This window comes from Elaeis guineensis, chromosome 3 (assembly GCF_000442705.2).
Source record: "Elaeis guineensis isolate ETL-2024a chromosome 3, EG11, whole genome shotgun sequence".
NCBI classification, from domain to species: domain Eukaryota; kingdom Viridiplantae; phylum Streptophyta; class Magnoliopsida; order Arecales; family Arecaceae; genus Elaeis; species Elaeis guineensis.
The window spans coordinates 126,582,606-126,603,857 of record NC_025995.2 but is presented as its reverse complement, the minus strand read 5'-3'; the positions used below and the strand labels follow the sequence as shown (position 1 = coordinate 126,603,857).

The window sequence follows — 21,252 nt, the reverse complement described above, 5'->3', positions numbered from 1 at the left end:
TTTCTTATCAGAGGAGAACGTGCAATTCCATGGGAAAGGGTAAAATAACTTTAATCCCTGGGTAGGAGCTAAAAATATTCCTTCCAAATTATGTTTCTAGCCTATACTTGTCCAATACTGGAAAAAAAAAGAAAGAAAGAGAGAGAGAGAGAGAAAGCCTTAGATTCTGTTATCCCGCCTAAGCAACCAAACAGCAGCTAGACTATCCTGCAATCATGTTGCAACCTTAAATTTATTCCTGAACAGAGAAATTTTGGAGAAATAATAAGGAATAGGGTTTGCTATCTCTGATTATTTATCCTGCAACTAAATAGGGCTTGAAGAAGCTTTATTTTTGCCCCTCAGAGGGCAGTGCAGTTGGAACGGACCACGTGTTCCAATGGTACCAAGATTCGTATGCAATCGATTAAATACAAATACGAAATGACTCTGTGGATCAGTGCTTGTGAGTCTCTCCTCGGGTGTGGTGGGGAAGGGATTATACTTATTGCTTCTTGAATTGAATATTCATGTCCAAAAATGCGAAATGACTCCATGGATCGATGCTTGCGAGTCTCTCCTCGGATGTAGTGGGAAAGGAATTATACTTATTGCTTCCTGAATCGAATATTCATGTCCAGAACATATTGCTATGCCGGTCGCCTACCCCCCCATAATTTTTTGTACCAAAAAAAAAAAAAAAAAGGATTATGCTTATTGCTTCATGAATTGAATATTCATGTCTAGAATGTGTTGCTATGTCGGTCGCCCACCCCCCTCCACCCCGACAATTTTTTGTACAAAAAAAAAGCTTTATTTTTAAAGGCAGAGGTCTCTCTCCCCTTCGAATGCCCTTCGATTTTCTCCTCACGGACATGAACCAAAGTAGACAACAATTGAGTCCCTCTCCTCTAACTAAACCCTAGTTTCCCCCATAGAAACCCTAACATATTGTTTGGATTGGGGGTACACGGGAGTTCATAAAGGAAAGAGGGGGGAGGGTAAAGAATAAACCCCTCTTTGGTAAAATTTTTTGAGAGGTAAAGGAGGGTAGAGAAGGGTTCTCTCAACCCCTCCGTATCCCTCATTTATTTAATTTTTGTACCCCTGATTTGGGATGTAACGGAGAGGAAGGTTCACGTTTAATTTTTATTTTTTTAACTTATTTTTAATAAAATTTTAAAATTATAACTAGACCATTATATACTCTATCTTCCCAACCGCTCTTTTGCTCTTCGCACAACTTTGAAACTCTATAGCCATCCTTTCATCTGCGGGCCACTCCTCGCGCAAATCCGAATATCAAGATTTTTAGAAGACAGATTTCAGTGACAGAACTTCACGATCTTTGCCAACATATCACAAACATTAAACAGTATATCTATTAATAAAAAATATATATTTATTAAAATATATATAAATTTTTTTTATTCCTCTCTTATTTTTTTATTTAAATAAAATATATACCTTCTTTATCCTTTCTCCCTCTTTCCAAACTAATTTCCTCGCCCCCCGCTCCCTTCCCCTCCATTATCCTCCTCTCCTCTCCCCTTGTGAACTCTCTTGTACTCCCAATCCAAACAAAGCGTCATCGAACTGGCTGCCTCTTTCTCGATCGCGGCTATAACCTTCAAACGGAAGTTCGTCGATCTCTCCGGCGTTCCCGTCTGGAGCCCGGTGATGGTGATCCACATGCTGGGCGGCTATAGGTTCGGTTTCTTGTTCCAGTTCTTCTCTCTCCTCTTTGAATCGAGGTGTGCTCCTCTTTTGATCGTTCCTTGAGAAATCTCTTGGAAGGTTTTCGGCTCCGCTTCTAGTCTTCTTCTTCGCATCTTCAAAGCTTACCAGGGTGGGAGAGGAGAGGAAGAGTAACATCGATGCGGGGTTCAGGAAGGAGGGCAACGGAATTCGTGAGATTTATCACTTTTCGATATTTGTGAAAATTCCAGGGCTTCGTCACGCTCATTTGAACTCCTTTTGTGCTCTTCTTGGTTTAAGTTTGGCTTTTTATATCATATTCATCAGAGGCGGCTCAAAACTTCTCTCCCTATCTCTCCAAAGCACAAATAGAGAAAAAGTCTTCCGGAGCTGCCATCCTTTTAAAGTTTTTCTTGATTTAGACCCTTGTGGAGCTTTATCTGGTGTTTATCCTAAATTGTGGCTCAGTTAGTTCAATATGGTTATATCGTACTCTATCGCCAAGAACATCCAAAAGTATTCCAGCCTTATAGGAAATTTTTTTTTTAAAGTCTATCCATGGCGTTTGGTTTGATTTTGTTGTTTATTATGTTGCTGAAGCATCTTTAGGACATTTTAATCATTATTTTTTGTGTAATGTTTTATGCTTATCCTGTAAAGTCTACTCCATGTTTGCTTTGAAGCTTAGCTCAACTTTTACTTTGCATTAACCTTCTTTTTTTTTTTAACCAAAATATCAAGATATGGCTCGTCAAATATTTGTTGAGATATATTTTTCCCCATGTGTAACATCCCGGCCCAAATGGGCCCAAAATCAAGCCCAAAACCCAAAACCATACAAAAAAAAAAAAAAAAAGAGAGAAGAAACAGAACGGGATGGGAGTCTTCTTCTCCAATGAATCCCGATCGGAGAAAGGCTCTAGGCCTGTTGAAACTCTAGGATCCTTTATAAATAAGCCTCTCCTCTCCCTCTCGAGCTTCCACCGGCGACCGTTGAGCCTGATTTCTTTCCTTTTCTCCGTGGAAGCCGTGGCACCCTTTTCTTGTGTTCGTCGGAAATCGAAGGTCGAAGAGGTCACCGGAGTTCAGGTAAGGGTTCAATCTTTCTTCCTCTCCCTCTTCTCTTTCTTCCCATAGTTTTAAACTCCTCGCCGGCCGTCGGGATCATCGAAAATTTCATGAACAACGTGAAACCCCTGTTCGACCGGGACCTTTTTCTCCCTTTTCCGGCCACTGACGCCGCCGGTTGCAGCGTCTCATCCTCGAGACCGGACCCTCATATCTCCTCTCTCTTCCCTTGAGCGCTTGGCCACCGGTGACCGACCAATGATCGGAATTTATGAAGAAAGGGGACGGATCCCCTGTTTTTCGAAAAAAAAAAGCCGCCGGTCGAACCCCATCGCCGACCGGCTTCGCATGGTCGACCGTCGTTGTCGGATCTCCGGCCAAGCCACCACCCCATCAGAGCCTGAGCCACCGGGGGGGACCTCACGGTCTTCCCCTGTTTCAGCCAAGGGAGGCCGCGGGAAGAAAAGAAAAGAAGAAGGAAGAAGAAGAAGAAAAGAAAAGAAAAGAAAAAGGAAAAAGAAAAAGAAAAGAAAAAGAAAAGAGAAAGAGAAAAATAAAAATAAAATAAAATAAAAAGAAGAAGAAGAGAGAAAAATTTTTCTCTCTCCTCTCTCTATCTTCTCTCTCCAGTTTCTCTCTCTAGATTCTCTCCCTATTTTCTCTCTCTAGACTTTTTCTCTTTTTTATGGATTTTGTCTCTCTAGAGTCTTTCTCATTCTTTGATTTCATCACAGATCGTAGAATAAACTTGTGATAAAAATAAGATGATCTGAGATTGCTTCGAAATTCGTGTGGTAGATCTGATCCCAATTCGATCCTATTCGAAATTTATAATACTTGATTCATATTGAGTCACCCTGATAGGACCTCTGATGATCTCGATCATGAGTGCCTCATCGAAAGGATATGAAAATTTCTCTCTCCACTTTCTCTCTCTACTTTCTCTCTCTAGAATTTTCTCTCTCTTTATGGATCTCTCTTCATGAATTTTCTCTCTCTAGAAGTCTTATGGATCAGTGGAGGATCCAGATACTTAGATAAATCCTAATTTTGATTAATCCTAAGAGAGGTCCTCGATTTGTGTATTAGGATCAATTATCGGTAATTTCTCTATATGTGATTTTTATATTGATCAGGGTTATGAAGAGATGATTGTCTGCATATGATATCAAATGAAATATTTTGTTAAAAAAATTCATAAATCAAAGAAGAACATTGATTTCTGTGCTTGGATCAGTCACCGATGAAAGTAAGAATCCCTGTACATGATCACCATTATAAATATGCTATTTTACTGTTGGTCTTGCATTATTGGTTTTGCATCGTCGGATTTGAGATCGATGAATTTATTATACCTGAGATACTGTTATTTGATTTTGAGCATGAGTATGTTATGTCAATATATATATGTATCAGAGATTGATGGCATGATTATACATATCTGAATTGATCATAATGCAAGTCGGAATTGATTTGATGAAATCAACACAAAATGATTAAATGAAAAGAAAGAGATATATGATATGGACTAGCCTTGTCATATGGAACAGCCCGCCAGGAGTTTATGCCTGGGACAGCTCCCACTGGCTTACAGGTGGATCAGCCGGCCAGGAGCTCATGCCTGGAACAGCCCGCCAGGAGCTTATGCCTGTGACAGCCTCTCACGGGCTTCCATACATGGGACAGCCGGCCAGGAGCTCATCCTGGGATAGTCTTGAAAGGCTTTTTATGTGAAAATTGATTCGGATGATGACTGAGGTATAGACTTGGATAATCCAGAGCCAGAAAGAAAATGTTAAAAATCGTGTGATTATGAAAAGAAAAATGAAAGATAAGACATGAAATAATTGTTGAACAAAAGTATTTCACCTGTTAACATATGATGATGCATCTATTTTAATAAGACCGAAAATTTATGGATGTTTGTATTATTCTGGACATTGAACATGAGATTTTATATTTTATTGCTTATTCTTATTTTCAGATTATATTACTATATCAGTGTGATATGGAAATTCTTACTGGACTGTAAAACTCACATCCTTTCATCTTTCTTTTCTTTTCAGAGATACAGGATGTTTATGATTGACTATGGCTTGGATTTACGGATGAGCAGATGGATAGATAGAGTGTCATAGTACCTGATCAGAGGATTGAAGAAATTTAATTTGTACATATACAAGATTTTATGAATTATTATTGAAATTAATTGTTATGGATGTTAAGGTTGTAATGATTTATTTTGGCCTTGCATATTCTTTAGGGCTTGCTCTAAGGAATGTGCGGCCATCACGTATCCGACCCAGGTGTTGGGTTCGGGGCGTGACAGAACGGGAAGAAGACTCTCGATGGTGTTGGGTCCCGATCCAAATGGGCCCAAAATCAAGCCCAAAACCCAAAATCATACAAAAAAAAAGAGAGAAGAAACAGAACGGGAAGAAGACTCCCGATGGGAGTCTTCTTCTCCGATGAATCCCGATCGGAGAAGGGCTCTAGGCCTGTTGAAACTCTAGGACCCTTTATAAATAAGCCTCTCCTCTCCCTCTCGAGCTTCCACCGACGACCGTTGAGCTTGATTTCTTTTCTTTTCTCCGTGGAAGCTGCGGCACCCTTTTCTTGTGTTCGTCGGAAATCGAAGGTCGAAGAGGTCACCGAAGTTCAGGTAAGGGTTCAATCTTTCTTCTTCTCCCTCTTCTCTTTCTTCCCATGGTTTTAAACTCCTCGCCGGCCGTCGGGATCATCGAAAATTCTATGAACAACGTGAAACCCCTGTTCGGTCGGGACCTTTTTCTTCCTTTTTCGACCACCGGCGCCGCCGGTTGCGGCGTCTCATCCTCGAGACCGGACCCTCATATCTCCCTCTCTCTTCCCTTGAGCGTTTGGCCACCGACGACTGGCCAATGATCGGAATTTATGAAGAAAGGGGACGGATCCCCTGTTTTTCGAAAAAAGAAAAGCCGCCGACCGAACCCCATCGCCGACCGACTTCGCATGGTCGGCCGTCGTTGCCGGATCTCCGACCAAGCCGCCACCCCATCGGAGCCCGAGCCACTGAGGGGGGGGGACCTCACGGTCTTCCCCTGTTTCAGCCAAGGGAGGCCGCGGGAAGAAAAGAAAAGAAGAAGGAAGAAGAAGAAGAAAAGAAAAGAAAAGAAAAAAGAAAAAGAAAAAGAAAAGAAAAAGGAAAAAGAAAAAGAAAAAAAAAAGAAAAAGAGAAAAATAAAAATAAAAATAAAATAAAATAAAATAAAAAGAAGAAGAAGAGAGAAAAAATTTCCTCTCTCCTCTCTCTACCTTCTCTCTCCAGTTTCTCTCTCTAGATTCTCTCCCTATTTTCTCTCTCTAGATTTTTTCTCTTTTTATGAATTTTGTCTCTCTAGAGTCTTTCTCATTCTTTGATTTCATCACAGACCATAGAATAAACTTGAGATGACAATAAGATGATCTGAGATTGCTCCGAAATTCGTGCGGTGATCTGATCCCAGTTTGATCCTATTCGAAATTTGTAACACTTGATTCATATTGAGTCACCCGGATCGGACCTCTGATGATCTCGATCATGAGTGCCTCATCGGAAGGATACGAAGGTTTCTCTCTCCACTTTCTCTCTCTACTTTTTCTCTCTAGAATTTTCTCTCTCTTCATGGATCTCTCTTCATGGATTTTCTCTCTCTAGAAGTCTTATGGATCAGTGGAGGATCCAGATACTTTGATAAATCCTAATTTTGATTAATCTTAAGAGAGGTCCTCGATTTGTGTATTAGGATCAATTATCGGTAATTTCTCTATATGTGATTTTTATATTGATCAGGGTTATGAAGAGATGATTGTCTGCATATGATATCAAGTGGAATATTTTGTTAAAGAAATTCATAAATCAAAGAAGAACATTGATTTCTGTGCTTGGATCAGTCACCGATGAAAGTAAGAATCCCTGTACATGATCACCATTATAAATATGCTATTTTACTGTTGGTCTTGCATTATTGGTTTTGCATCGTCGGATTTGAGATCGATGAATTTATTATACCTGAGATACTGTTATTTGATTTTGAGCATGAGTATGTTATGTCAATATATATATGTATCAGAGATTGATGGCATGATTATACATATCTGAATTGATCATAATGCAAGTCGGAATTGATTTGATGAAATTAACACAAAATGATTAAATGAAAAGAAAGAGATATATGGTATGGACTAGCCTTGTCATATGGAACAGCCCGCCAGGAGCTTATGCCTGGGACAGCTCCCACTGGCTTACAGGTGGATCAGCCGGCCAGGAGCTCATGCCTGGGACAGCCCGTCAGGAGCTTATGCTTGGGACAGTCTCTCACGGACTTCCGTACATGGGACAGCCGGTCAGGAGCTCATCCTGGGACAGTCTTGAAAGACTTTTTATGTGGAAATTGATTCGGATGATGACTGAGGTATAGACTTGGATAGTCCAGAGTCAGAAAGAAAAGGTTAAAAATCATGTGATTATGAAAAGAAAAATGAAAGATAAGATGTGAAATAATTGTTGAACAAAAGTATTTCACCTGTTAACATATGATGATGCATCTATTTTAATAAGACATAAAATTTATGGATGTTTGTATTATTCTGGACATTGAACATGAGATTTTATATTTTATTGCTTATTCTTATTTTCAGATTATATTACTATATCAGTGTGATATGAGAATTCTTACTGGGCTGTAAAGCTCACACCCTTTTATCTTTCTTTTCTTTTCAGAGATACGGGATGTTTATGATTGACTATGGCTTGGATTTATGGATGAGCAGATGGATAGATGGAGTGTCATAGTATCTGATCAGAGGATTGAAGAAATTTAATTTGTACCTATACAAGATTTTATGAATTATTATTGAAATTAATTGTTATGGATGTTAAGGTTGTAATGATTTATTTTGACCTTACATATTCTTTAGGGCTTGCTCTAAGGAGTGTGCGGCCATCACGTATCCGATCCGGGTGTTGGGTTCGGAGCGTGACATTATGTTTATGAATAGCATTGAGTTACTACAATTGCTGGCAAAATTATTTTGAAATAAATGTTAGAAAACATACCAAAATTATATATAACTTGTGTAGTTTGGTTTTGCATTAGCCAGGTGAACAAACTAATTGCCATTGCCAAAAACAGAATAATGTCTGTATCAGCCTTGAAGTTCTCTAGTTATTGAAGAAGGCACTTGCAGACATGGGTATATGAGAACACAAAACAGCTATCTCAAGTTCACATTAATCACGACTATTGCAACTTTGCTCAGTGCTACTGACTATCCAAATATCATTGCAGCACATCAAAAATATATACAGCGAAGGTATTACCTCATTTCTCTAACGGTGAATTGTGTCTTTGCGGGGTTCCAGTTCTAGCAAATAGCACAATCAAAACTATCTTGATCATCCTAGTTGCAGCAATAGGTGCTGGCCGAGGTAGGTGATTGGACACGAGACAGTCAAGGCTTATAACTGGCCTTCTTGGTGGCGTCATTGGTCAATATGTCTGTAGCAATGGTGATACTTGGTCTTCAGATCTAGGAATTCTTAGCAATTCACAACCATGACTAATTACAACCTTTAAGGTAAACATCCTCATGTTCCTAGGAACACCACTTCATGTTCTCTGGTTAATTAGTCTGACCTGGCATTGATGTTCCTTAGATTTGCTTAAGTATGAATGGATGAACAAACAAGATATCCACAGGCAAGCTGATTAGTTCCTCTGCCTCTTCTAGTCATTGATGTTACAGTCTCCCTCTTCTAGTCAATCTGGCTGGTTTCTATTTGATGACACAGCCAATTATGTCTTATTTAATATGGTTCTGCGACTTTGTATATATATGTTAACATTGGATGGTAATGAACTAGGCAAATAGTTCTCCAACTTTGACATCAATCAGAATTTGCATTCTTGTCTGTTTTAATTTGATTCCCGAGCTTGCTGATGACCTAGAAGGTTCTATATGAAATATATGCCAACCGTTAACCAAGGTAGATCATATTCCCATATTACTGTGTTCCTTATCAATCTGTCTAGTGTTGTTCACACAGGTTAATTATCTGATACCTTTGGTTCTTCAGGCCATGATTTTAAACCCCCACTTGAAATTAGAAGTAATGATGGTTTTATTCTCATTCAAATGGATAGAGATTGTACAGGACTTTAACTAATCCTTAGGGTTTGTAACGTCAACGTTACAAGTAAGTGCACCATGAGTTTGTTGCATAACCAAATCGATCTAGCTGAATTCTATGTTTATATTTAAATCTACATCCTAGTTTTTAACCTGTTACTGAACTATCAATTCGAGACCATGGCAGATGCCATGACATTTCTTGAGCATGAGATCTGCTTGACTATTTCATTACATCTGGTAATGTATATTCCACACCATGTCGAGTAGCCTGATTCTATTATATTCTATGATTATGATAATTAGAATTCATTGATATGAGTTCATAGACTTTGTTCTTTTTCTTAAAGATGCCACCAGAATTTGTTCTTTTCACCAAATATCTAATCTTAATGTTTGTACGTTACCTAGTAACTAATGCTCTATTTTAAATTTTCGAAACTTTGTGAAGGTTCAATAGTCAGTTTTCAATTTCTGTTTGGTCAGACAGTCAGAAATGGTACAAATGGTGGAGTCACTGTGAGGGCCTTTTAGCAGCTGCAGCAGCCGGCTTTAGTTGTTGGATTGCTTACAACAGAATGTGCTGTAGATGTGGTCTACGAGGCAGCTTCTAATAATACCTTTAGCTTCAGCAACAGGGATTTCTGGAAGCATAATAGAATCATTATTAGGTGCAAAACTCCAGTTTGGTGGACATCGCACATTGCACAAGAAGGTAACATGGCAAACTACAAAATCATTTTATTTTTTTCTTGGCCAACGAACTTATCCTCTCAAAAATGAAACATACTTCAAGTTCATTGTCGAAGTTACTTATCTTTATATTAACACATTGTTGTGATACATGTTGTGGTGTAGAAGGGAGGGCATCATTAATCCCACATTACTTATCTTCAAGAAAAATTCTAGCTTATATAGGAGGAGACTATCTTTCCCATGTGAGGCACTTTTTAAGAGGCAAAATCATGAGGCTCAAGATGGCTAGAGGCTCAAGGGCTCAAGACAGTTAAAGGCTAAAGCGGATAATACCTCAAATACTGAGCTATGAGTCTTTGATTGCAATAATACATATTATTTTTCAAATTTTTGATTCTCTGAAAACTCTATTCTTCTTCTTGTGAAGGGGTTGGAAAAGGGGGACCAACTGGGATCAAGATCTCAAGAATGAACATACCGGACAACAATGGGATTGGTGCAGTGTCAAATTTGTAACTACACTGCTTACCTCCGTTTCATGCTTGTATATATTCTAAGAGTGGCTCTTATCTTTATTTGTCATTGGACAATAAGAGGCAGTAGATCTTCCATGTGGGAGGATTTGAATGTGCGGTTGTACCATTGGAGAAGCCAAATGGTTAGCTACCATGTCTCTCCTCTTTTTCTTTTCTTTTCTTTTTTTCTTGATATTGGGGACCTATTTTTTGCTCCAATCCTTGCACATATGTTTGATGCACTATCATCAGGATGCTTGACTCCTAAAAGCACACTTGTCTGTGCTGCAATATCAATGCAGCAGCTTTGTTAATTTTTTAGGGAATGTCCACTTCAATCTGCAATTTAATTTACCGTATGAATTGTCAGCAGGAGTTCATTTGCCGCCTCCTGTAGGGGCAGGTTAACATCTTTCAGAAAGCTTGGCTACACTGGTGATGTTATCAGATTACCACAAAAATCATTCATCACCGTTTTGATTGGGTAAGATTGATCAAACTCTATTGTGCAACATGATGAACTTTTATTGGCAAACAGCACACAGTTAACTAGGGACATCCAAAAGCATGTGTTACGGCATTTCTTGTTATATAGTGCAGACATACAGCTTTGCGTGGTTCAAGAGATAAGGCTCTTGGCACAAAATGAACAAAGGTGGAAATATGGATCTACTATATAGCGACCTTCATGTTTTCAATGGATAACCTACGTGATCAAAAAGAAAATACGGGCCTCGATCCCAATTAATTCTTCAAGTGCAAAATTTCTATTTGTCTCTCACCTATCAAAACCCATTGAACTTTGCACCTATCTGCATGAGTAAAGGAATTGAAAATACACACTAATAGATTATGAGTCCAAGCATTAAATGCGAGGAGAAGTGTTCACAACATTCATGAAGTTACACGAAACAATACCCCACGTAATGGTACATCAACATCATAACTGCATATTTTATTTTAGACGGAATGCGTTAAGCTCCAAATACAAAAGAGATGGAGGGCATTCCGTTGTAAGTTTTTTTGCTTTGTTCCTACTACTACTACATGGTTACTGGCAGCAGCAGCAGAGGCAGTCTAGGCAGCACTCGCAGGTCTCATAGCAGCAGAAGCAGCAGCACAGTGCAAATAAGCTGCAAAAGAATTAGATGTGTAGCATGATTAAATCAACAAGCCAAATACATGAAATTTGGATGGGAAAACCAGGTAGGAATAAAATATGACATGATAATAAATTTTAAAGTTGATTCATCACCACTAAAATATGGCACATCTTACCTCGCTGCGCTTGATAGACATTGATATAAGCTTGACCCTATGTTTTATGATACACTGAGCCACATGATCCTATGATAGATTAGATTATTGTTGACTACAATCAACTGTTTTTTGTTTTGACCTCTGTTTGGTAATCCTGACAAACCTCTCAGGAATTCTTCAAACTTCAATCACTGCTGGTATCCTGAGATGTGATTTCTGATTAGCGGCTGAAAAAAGCAGATTTATGTGGACTTCAAAATTTTGTCATTCAGTTTTTTTTTCTCTCTTCGATAACATTTCTTTTTTTATTTTTTAAAGAATATTTTCCTTGGTACGTTAGATATTGTTTTTCTAGCCATATTCTTTTTTTTTTTTTTTTTTTTTTTATGGTAAGCCATATTCTATTTGCTCAAAGAATTTAGCAGAGTCAGCGATGACGTGTGTGAAGCACTACATTGATGTTCTCTAGACAAAATAATTGACCGTTCTCTTATCATCCATATGATTCTCGTAAGCTGGGTCCATCGTTGGCCCTCAACATGAACCGCATATATTGTCCTGATTTGATAGGTTTTGACTTAGAATACCACATTGGTATTAGTAACCGCGCACAATTCCGTCGACAATTCAACCAAATTTACCGCGACGGGTGGGAAACCATCCAACTTCACACGGATTTCGACCGCTAATTGATCCGTTTGGTTGGGATACCTGAGATCACAGAACAATTTAAAATTTTTTTAAAATTATTTATTAAAAAAATAATTATAAAAAAATAATTTTTATTATGCTTGATCAATGATTTTTTTTTAAAAAAATAATAATAAAAAAATAATTATATTTGATTAGATATAAATCTATATAAAAATATGATTAAATTTATAAATATATTTTTAAAAATAAAATAATTTTTTAATATTAAAATAGTATTGTCATGTTTATTTAGTTTCCATATAATGGCTATACTCACATGATTTTTCACATAATGTCATTGTTATTTTAAATTTTTTATAAAATTTTTTATTAAATATATTAAAAAAATATTAAAATAAATTTAATGATCATATAATTAATTTTATTAAAAATATTTTTATCAAATATAAATTATCATCATTCAAAAATTTATCAAATATTAATTTTTCGTAATATTTATTTTATTTTTTAAAAAAATAAATATAAAATTTATTATTTTTTTATTTTTTATAATTTTTATATAAAATATAATAATTTGATATGTGATTTATTTTTATATGTTAGATTATCCCTACCAAACGGATCCTAATTTGTCCGAGGGCCGTCCAGTTCAGAGCTCTGTCACCTCAACGGTAACCACGTGGATCCAATAAAACTGCTGGTGGTTGTATCCGTAAAGACCACAAGGGTGGGGCCCTTCCAAATAAATGTGCTGCGCTGCGATTAAGGTGTCTAGGTGAGTGCCTCACGTTAAACTAAGGCAAATAAAATCGGATGCCATATTTACTGGTAAATGCATGATTAGCCCAAAAGAGGAAGAAACAACAAGCAATATACACCAAATCTCACCTATCATCAGCCTGAGATCAAAGAGACAGATCCTTGAAAAAGAAAAAAGAAGGAAGGATCCTTGTTATCAAAAAAAGAGAAAGATCCTTGAGGATATTATTCTTGCTTCTAAATAACCACAAGTTTGCTTATTTTATTTGATATTTTTAATATATCTGAGCATATTTTATTTGATATGATTATACAGGGCGTCATACCGCAGATGAGAAACTAAAAAGAACGTTTTAGATTGACCTTCTTTTATTTTTTTTCCTCTTCCTATTTCAGATATTCTTGACGACCCTAAGCAATCCCCACCCTCTGATCGATACGATTATCAAGGACTTGGAGGAGGCCCTAACAAAATACTATAAGATACGATAATACATGCCCATCCGCTAGACGGACGGCAGATCTTCACCATACACTATGTCCAGGGTGTCGAATTGATTCAAAGCAATAACATAACTTTTTTTTCTAAAAAAAAGGAACCATCCGATGATCATCGGACGGCGGCCATCACCCAAGATGAAAAATAACATGGAAAAAGCGGGGGAGAGAGATGTACAGGGCATAGATGCAGCCCTTCTCCTCGTGGCGCCTCTGGATGTGCTCGAAGTACGACATCTCCTGCGAGCTCGGTGGCGCGTACATCTTCGCTCACTTTCTCCTCCTCTTCTTCTTAGTCTATTCTTAATCTTCTCCTCGTCTTTGAGAAAGAAAAACAGAGAGAGAGAGAGAGAGGATAGGAAGCCCCCTCCGGAGCGGACGTGAGGCTCTCCTTTATAGAGCGAGACAGGGATAGAGCGTGAAAGGTGTGGCGTGGGCCTTCTTTTTTTTTTTTTTTGTTTTGGTAAGGGGCCTTTACTTCCAGTGGAAGGAAGGTTCTCTCACAATCGCTCTCTCTCTCTCTCTCCCCCCGCTCCTCCCCACCCCAAGTCTCCTACCTACCCGGCCCGATTTCTGTCTCTATATGAATAATGATCCTTTATTTCGCTTTGAAAAATCGACATCCAACTTGATGCCGCTGTTTATAATAATAATAATAATAATAATAATAATAATAATAATAATGATAATAATAATAATAATAATAATTGTTGTTGTTATTATTGTTATTGGATCCTTGATGCTGGTGCCAATGATATATGCAACCATCTCGCAAAACTATAATCTACTACTTGAGCATATAGCATAGATTAATGATGTTATTAATATCTTAAATTATTATTATTGTTAGTGTTGGATGTTAATGCGATTGATATTAATCTGCTCATCAATAATTAAGACCCATTACTTAATGTATATTATAGATTAATTATGCTAATATTAATATGCACAGATATCATCAAAATTTCTTGCTTATCTTCCACAAAAAATCGACTATCATAGTCTCATATTTATTATGATATATTATATTATTATATTATATTTTAAAAATAATTAAAAAATTTAAAAAAATATAGATTTCATGCATCACAAAGGAATGATATTAATGATAAAAATTTCTGCCTAAAAGCTCAATTTGTCCAAAATTCTTTTTTGGCCATGTGAATGCTAATATCGATATTAATAATGAAGGTTTCCACTAGATCACAATTAAAATTTATTAGTTTTATATAACAAAAATTTGATTATTGAAATTTTTTAATAATTATAATTTTTATATTATCATATTATATTTTTTTGGAGCACTTTATTCGTCGTGTGGAGCCCATATTAACAGTATTATGAATGGAGCCTTTTATTTTAGATAACAAGTAGGAAAAATTTAATATGATTTCTTTATCAAAGAATCATAATATGATATAATTAATAAAAAATATTAGCTTATTAAATTATATTAATAAAAAAAAATTATGAATACTGCTAAATTAATATAAAAATTAATGATATTATTAATAATTATATATTTTAATATATACTAATAGTAATGAAAAATATTTTTTATTAATACTATATCCTATCCATACCCCACATAGATTATTATATTATATTATATTATAATTTTATAATAATCATAATCTTACTTAAAAATAAAGGTACAACTACTAATGCCTCCACTGTGTTGCATTCAAATACCTTCTAAATGCATTACTTTTTTATCTCTTATTTTTTATAGATCAAATAGTAATTTTTTATTTTATAATAATATATTACTTTACTATATCAATAGATATTACTACATCATAATATTGTATTTAAAATTTATTTTAAAAAAAATTAAATTTTTATATATGTTATTATTTTATTTTAATGAACTTCGAAAATGTACTTGATCTCAGGAATTCTACAAACTTTAACTACTGGTGGTGTCCTCAGATGTGATTTGAGATCAATGGCCGCAAGCTTGTTTACGTGGACTTCAAAATTTTGTCATCTAGTATTTTTATCAGAGAAGACATTTTTTTTCATTTTTTTTAAAAACATCCTTCCTGGTATTTTAGATTATATTTTACTAGTCATATTCTATTTCCTCATATTATATAGTTGAACTAGTGGTTCCCGTCTACGAAGCATGGTACGATGTTCTCTAAAAATAAAAAAACTGACAAGCGAAAACTTGAATAGAAAAAAAAGGGTCCAATAAGATACAAACCGAACCCGATATTAACGGGCTTGGCTACACTTTGAGTCCTTGAAACGAATACATCCCAGAAGAGGTCTGACCTGTTCAAAATTATATAACTGGAAAAAATTGAGACCATCCAGACCAACTAACCTGGTCCAATTCACTCTGATGAAATCCATAGTAGACTTCACGGAAACGAGTTCAAATACAGATGTTGAACCACCTCCAGACCCAAGATTCTGACTCGTGGATAAAAATAGATTAGCAAACAATAAGTCTGTTCAAAGCTAAATCATGATCAAATCCTGCCATTTCCCGGCCAAGTGTTGAATCTTACTAATGAAATTAATGCTTGACCTGATGATAGACAAAATGCATATTTAAGCAACCAAATAATGAAAGACGAGAAGTCTATCGCCCGAAGAAATTATAACCTACACTGCATGGCGCAATCAATCACAGCCACTCATTCCAGTAGCAAGTATTTATTTTGATGCATCTCCGTAAGAACAAGTGGCTATTATTAGCTACATTCATAGTCATATGATACATGTAGCATGGGATATGATTTCTGGTTGTCCGCTAGCTTTCTGTTATCAAACAAGTTAACAAGGTACAGCCTAGCAGGCCATTTTAGCTAGGCTGTCGTTTTTGACGAGGTACCCAGTAAACATCTAAAAATAAATTTACCCATGCTAATGAAAGATATTTCATTACCACATAGAATGTGGTTAATCTACTGTATTATATGCTGCCAACGTAAGCTAGCCATAATACTTTATACTCAAATCAACTCTTCCGTGTAATTTTAAGAATTTCACCTTTGCCTTCAGATGCTGTGTTGCAACGTGGAATCATAGAGCGCATCTAGTGAGAAGACCACTTGGCGATTGGTTTTACGCAGGATTTTCTAGATAAGCTTCCAAGGCATCGAGTAGCCATAGTGCAGCTGGGAGGAGCACGGTTCTGCGGTGCCGCACGTGCACTACTACAAAATACGGTGCACCTCTGGATGGCTGCCATCAGACGATGGACGGCCATCAAACAACACACGCATGAGGACGATCGTGTTATACATGCTGTGTTGGGTGGATGTCTGGCCGGGACACCACCTCCCAAGATCCTTTCAGTACCACGCGATGCAGCAGGAAGAAAGAAGAAACAAAACAAAAGGAAAAAACAATCAAAATACGTGGATCAGCCACAAAAGGGCTCGCCTCCACGGGGCATGCAAACTTCACTATGAAAAAGAAATTTTACAAGAGGAGACCTCACCCTCAATCCTTGTACACCCAATTCTTTCTCACCTGAAGTTTCCCTCACAAAAGCCTCTTTCTCTTGGAGACCCCCCTGAACCCCTGAAGAGCCTGGGGACCGCTATCCAGGAGCCTCTTGCTCCTTCTCTCTCAGCGCCCTCGCCTCTCTCTCTCTCCTCTGGTTCGTACGGCGGCAAGAAAACAACCACTGCCCTCTCTGTTTCACGCACAGCCCTATTTAAAGGGTTAAACACGGTTTAAAACATAATTAGAGAAGGATCAGCAGTCCTAAACAAAGCAGGATAACCCCAGGACCGTCGGATCAAGATCGGGAGCCTTCTGGGCCTTTAGATCGCGCTCCGGTCCACAGAATAGTACCGTGGACCGCGAAAAATATGTGGGAAACGCCCACGCGGTCCACAGGCCGCGCCGTGGACCACCCGGTCCACGATGGACCGGGGCAAGGGGGCCAGTAGGCCGCTGGCCTGGGCCGCGCCTGCGCGCGGGCCTGCGCTCGCCTGGGCCGCGCGCCCCGCTGGGCTGCAGGCCTGGGTCGCGCGTCCCGCGCGCCGCCGCCTGCGGCCGCGCCGCTGCCGCCCGCCGCCAGTCACCGACGGTCCTCCGCCGCCTCGATTCTCGTGCTGACTTCAAAAGCTCGTATCTCTTCCATCCGAGCTCCGATTCAGGTGATCTTGGTCTCGTTGGACTCCGTTTTTTCTCGCGAACCTTGCTGTGGGCTCAATGTGGGCTGAATCTCGAGGCGTCAAATCCTAACAATCTCCACCTCGACTCGATATTCGGCCTCCTCCAAACTCTGAGAGCTTCTGGATCTCCTCGCCCCCATGCCCTGGAGCAATCGCCTGTTGATCATGGATGGGCAAACATGGGAGTCGAGCCAGGCTGCTCGATCCCATCTCCGTCGTATGCTGTGCTCCTCCTGACCTGAGACCTGCTCGGGGCATCATCCTGCGGCAATAGGAATCTTACCTTGCGACGTCGCCTCTCGTCCTCCTGAGTCTCCTGTCTCGTGCCCGATCCGCCTCCTGGAGCTCCACCTCGCTCTGGACTCCACCTGGCTCCCGATGCTCCACCTCGCACTGGACTCCCTGCCAGGTAATAATGTCCTCTGCTCCCCTTCTTCCCCTCCAGCACAATCCTATTGCCGCGTAGCACCCTCAGGATTCCTCCACCAGCTACCGTCCTGTAGCCTCTCGAATCCAGTCTGCTAAGTGAGATAAGATTCCGCCTGAAATCGGGTATGTATCGGACCTCCCCCAATCTCCTCACTACACCGTCATGTGTCCTCCAGCTGACCGTCCCAATGCCTCTGATCGCACAGCTCGATCCATCCGGCAGATATACAGTGCCCTCACTGTTCCCCAGGGAGTCAAGCTGCTCCTCTCTGCAACATACATGATAAGGGCATGCAGAATCTAATATCCACTGCTGGGAAGAAGCAGATACCTCGTCAGATATCTCAAAGACATCTCCATCTAAATCACTGCCGGCCGTCGCTACAGCAGCCACCGTCCGATTTTTCAGTTGAGGGCAATCTCTGGCTAGATGCCCCAACTCCTCACATCGGTAACACCTGGTTTTGCTCAAGTCCCTCCTGGACTTAGACCGCCCTTGTTGCGATCTCCTGTCGCTCCGTCTACCGCCTCCTGCACCTCCAGAAGCCACCAAAGCTGAGCTATCGACACCTGAGCTCGAAGCTGGGTTCTCCCTCCTGAGAACCTCGTTCTGGAGTATCGCCGCGGTGACCTCGTCCATCTTGATAGTGCTCTTCCCCACTAGAAGAGCAGTCACCAATGACTCGTACGAAGAGGGAAGCGACGCCAGCAAAACCAGTGCCCTGGTCTTCTCCTCAATGTTCTCGCCAATGCTGAGAAGGTCGGTGAGGATCTTCTAGAAGTGGCTCAGATGCTCCTGCACGCTCTGTCCCTCAGTCATCCGCAGTTGGTAAAACTGCCTCCAGAGGAAAAGAGTGTTGGTGAGAGACTTCGCCATGTACAACTCCTCGAGCTTCGACCACAGCACCGTCGGAAAAGTCTCGCTCAGCACATGGATCACCACCTCATCTGCCAGGTACATGCGGATGGTACTCACCACCTGCATCTGTAGCCATTTCCAATCCCGCACCTCCATGGTGGTCGGCTTCTCATCGCACAAGAGAGCATCGATCAACCCCTGTTGGATATGCACGTCTTTCACCCTTGCCTGCCACAAGGAGAAATTGCTCTTACCATCGAACTTGTTGATATCTATCTTGATTGTTCCTGTTTTCTCCATCTTCAGTCTTGCTCACCACCACTGCAATCTGCGTCCTTGTACCGCCTTGCTCTGATACCACTGTTGGGTGGATGTCTGGCCGGGACACCACCTCCCAAGATCCTTTCAGTACCACGCGATGCAGCAGGAAGAAAGAAGAAACAAAACAAAAAGAAAAAATAATCAAAATACGTGGATAAGCCACAAAAGGGCTCGTCTCCACGGGGCATGCAAACTTCACTATGAAAAAGAAATTTTACAAGAGGAGACCTCACCCTCAACCCTTGTACACCCAATTCTCTCTCACCTGAAGTTCCCCTCACAAAAGCTCTCTCTCTCTTGGAGACCCCCCTGAACCCCTGAAGAGCCTGGCGACCGCTATCCAGGAGCCTCTTGCTCCTTCTCTCTCAGCGCCCTCACCTCTCTCTCTCTCCTCTGGTTCGTACGGCGGCGAGAAAACAACCACTGCCCTCTCTGTTTCACGTACAGCCCTATTTAAAGGGTTAAACACGGTTTAAAACATAATTAGAGAAGGATCAGGAGTCCTGAACAAAGCAGGATAACCCCAGGACCGTCGGATCAAGACCGGGAGCCTTCTGGGCCCTTAGATCGCGCTCCGGTCCACGAAATAGTGTCGTGGACCGTGAGAAACGCGTGGGAAACGCCCACGCGGTCCACAGGCCGCGCCGTGGACCACCCGGTCCACGGTGGATCGGGGCAAGGGGAACCAGCAGGCCGCTGGCCTGGGCCGGCCCGCGCGCGCGGGCCTGGGCCGCTGCGCGCGGCCCTGCGCGCGCCTGGGCCGCGCGCCCCGCTGGGCTGCGGGCCTGGGTCGCGCGTCCCGCGCGCCGCCGCCTGCGGCCGCGCCGCTGCCACCCGCCGCCGTTCGCCGGCGGTCCTCCACCGCCTCGATGCTCGTGCTGACTTCAAAAGCTCGTATCTCCTCCATCCGAGCTCCGATTCAGGTGATCTTGGTCTCGTTGGACTCCATTTTTCGCCGCGAACCTCGCTGTGGGCTCAATGTGGGCTGAATCTCAAGGCGTTAAATCCTAACATGTTGGTTGCTGTTTGGTGGCCGTCCATCATTCGATAGCGACCATCCAAAACTATAGCATACTCTATGGTGTGCGTACGGTACCACAGGAGATCAGCCCGCGCTCGCCTAGGGAGGTCCTACTTTATTGGTGGGCAATCCCATGGGATCCTTTGTGTTGACAGAGACCAATCCACTTGTTGCAAATTGAGCGACTGTGACAACAAACTGCTTGGAGTCTTTTTTTTTTTTTTAATATAAAAAAATTATTTATTTAAATAATTTAAATTTTAATTTATTTATGAATCTAATGTAAAAATGATAAAACAATATTTTGAATGTCGTTTTATCAAGGCCATGTCACCCATAATTTTCATGTAGATGTTATCCAAAAAAAAAAATTATTTTAAATAATATTTTTAAAAACATCATTTAAAATGACATTTTTAAAAATGCTATTTTGAATGGTGTTTTTAAAAACGTTATTCAAAATGGTATTTTCTATTTTTTTTCAAAAAAAAATAGAAAAGAATAAAAAAAATAAAATATATTTTTTAAATTTATAAATAAATAAAAATTTTAATTTTGAATAAAATTTAAAATTTAAAAATTTAAATTTTTAATTCAAATAAAAAAGATAATTTTAAATTATTTTTTTTTCAAATTAAATTTTTTAAAAAAATATCTAAACAAAAATCTTAAAAATTTAAAAAATTAAAAATATCATAGAAAAGAAAAAATGAGAAAGAAATACGAAAAAAAATAAAAATTATAAATTTGAATTTAAAAAAATAAAAATTTTAATTAAAAATTATAAATTAAAAAATTAAAAAAAATAAAAATTTTAACTTTAATTCAAATAAAAAATATCATTTCAAATTATTTTGTCACTTTCAAATTATTTTTTGAAAAAAATATCTAAAAAAAGAAAAAAATTGATGTAAAAAAATAAAAAATACCATAAAAAAGAAAAAAAATAGAATTGAAAAAAAATAGGAATTGTAATTCTAATTCAAAAATAAAATTTATAATTTTAAATTTTAAGAAATAAAAATTTTAATTATAATTCAAATAAAAAACATCATTTTAAATAACTAAATTAATTTAATTTTTTAAAAAATATTCTAAATAAAGGAAGAAAATACCTAAAAAATACCAAAAAGATAAAAAAGGGAAAAAATGAGGAAAAAATATAAATTTAAAATTTAAAATTTGAAAAATAAAAATTTTAAT

The 21,252-nt window shown here is 38.9% G+C and overlaps 3 long non-coding RNA genes across 6 annotated transcripts; 2 read left to right on the top strand and 1 right to left on the bottom strand.

Moving 5' to 3' along the window:
* The first annotated feature begins 1,465 nt into the window (after nucleotides 1-1,465).
* Nucleotides 1,466-7,792, top strand: LOC140856714 (uncharacterized). 3 transcript variants are annotated; one of them, XR_012140292.1, is made up of 4 exons: nucleotides 1,466-1,688; nucleotides 1,777-1,889; nucleotides 4,812-4,915; nucleotides 7,487-7,792. It is a non-coding gene; the product is annotated as an uncharacterized lncRNA (long non-coding RNA). The 3 variants fall into 3 exon arrangements; XR_012140290.1 differs by lacking the exon at nucleotides 4,812-4,915; XR_012140291.1 differs by lacking the exons at nucleotides 1,777-1,889; nucleotides 4,812-4,915.
* A 293-nt stretch (nucleotides 7,793-8,085) lies between these two features.
* On the top strand, nucleotides 8,086-10,444 carry LOC105040252 (uncharacterized). Of its 2 annotated transcripts, none has more exons than XR_003800112.2 (3): nucleotides 8,086-8,343; nucleotides 9,347-9,610; nucleotides 9,754-10,444. It is a non-coding gene; the product is annotated as an uncharacterized lncRNA (long non-coding RNA). The 2 variants fall into 2 exon arrangements; XR_831080.4 differs by having other exon boundaries at nucleotides 9,382-9,610; nucleotides 9,754-10,440.
* Nucleotides 10,445-10,935: 491 nt separating this feature from the next.
* LOC105040253 (uncharacterized) lies at nucleotides 10,936-13,799 on the bottom strand. Its single transcript, XR_831081.2, has 2 exons — nucleotides 13,456-13,799; nucleotides 10,936-11,239 (listed from the first exon to the last, which is right to left on the bottom strand). It is a non-coding gene; the product is annotated as an uncharacterized lncRNA (long non-coding RNA).
* Nucleotides 13,800-21,252: the final 7,453 nt, after the last annotated feature.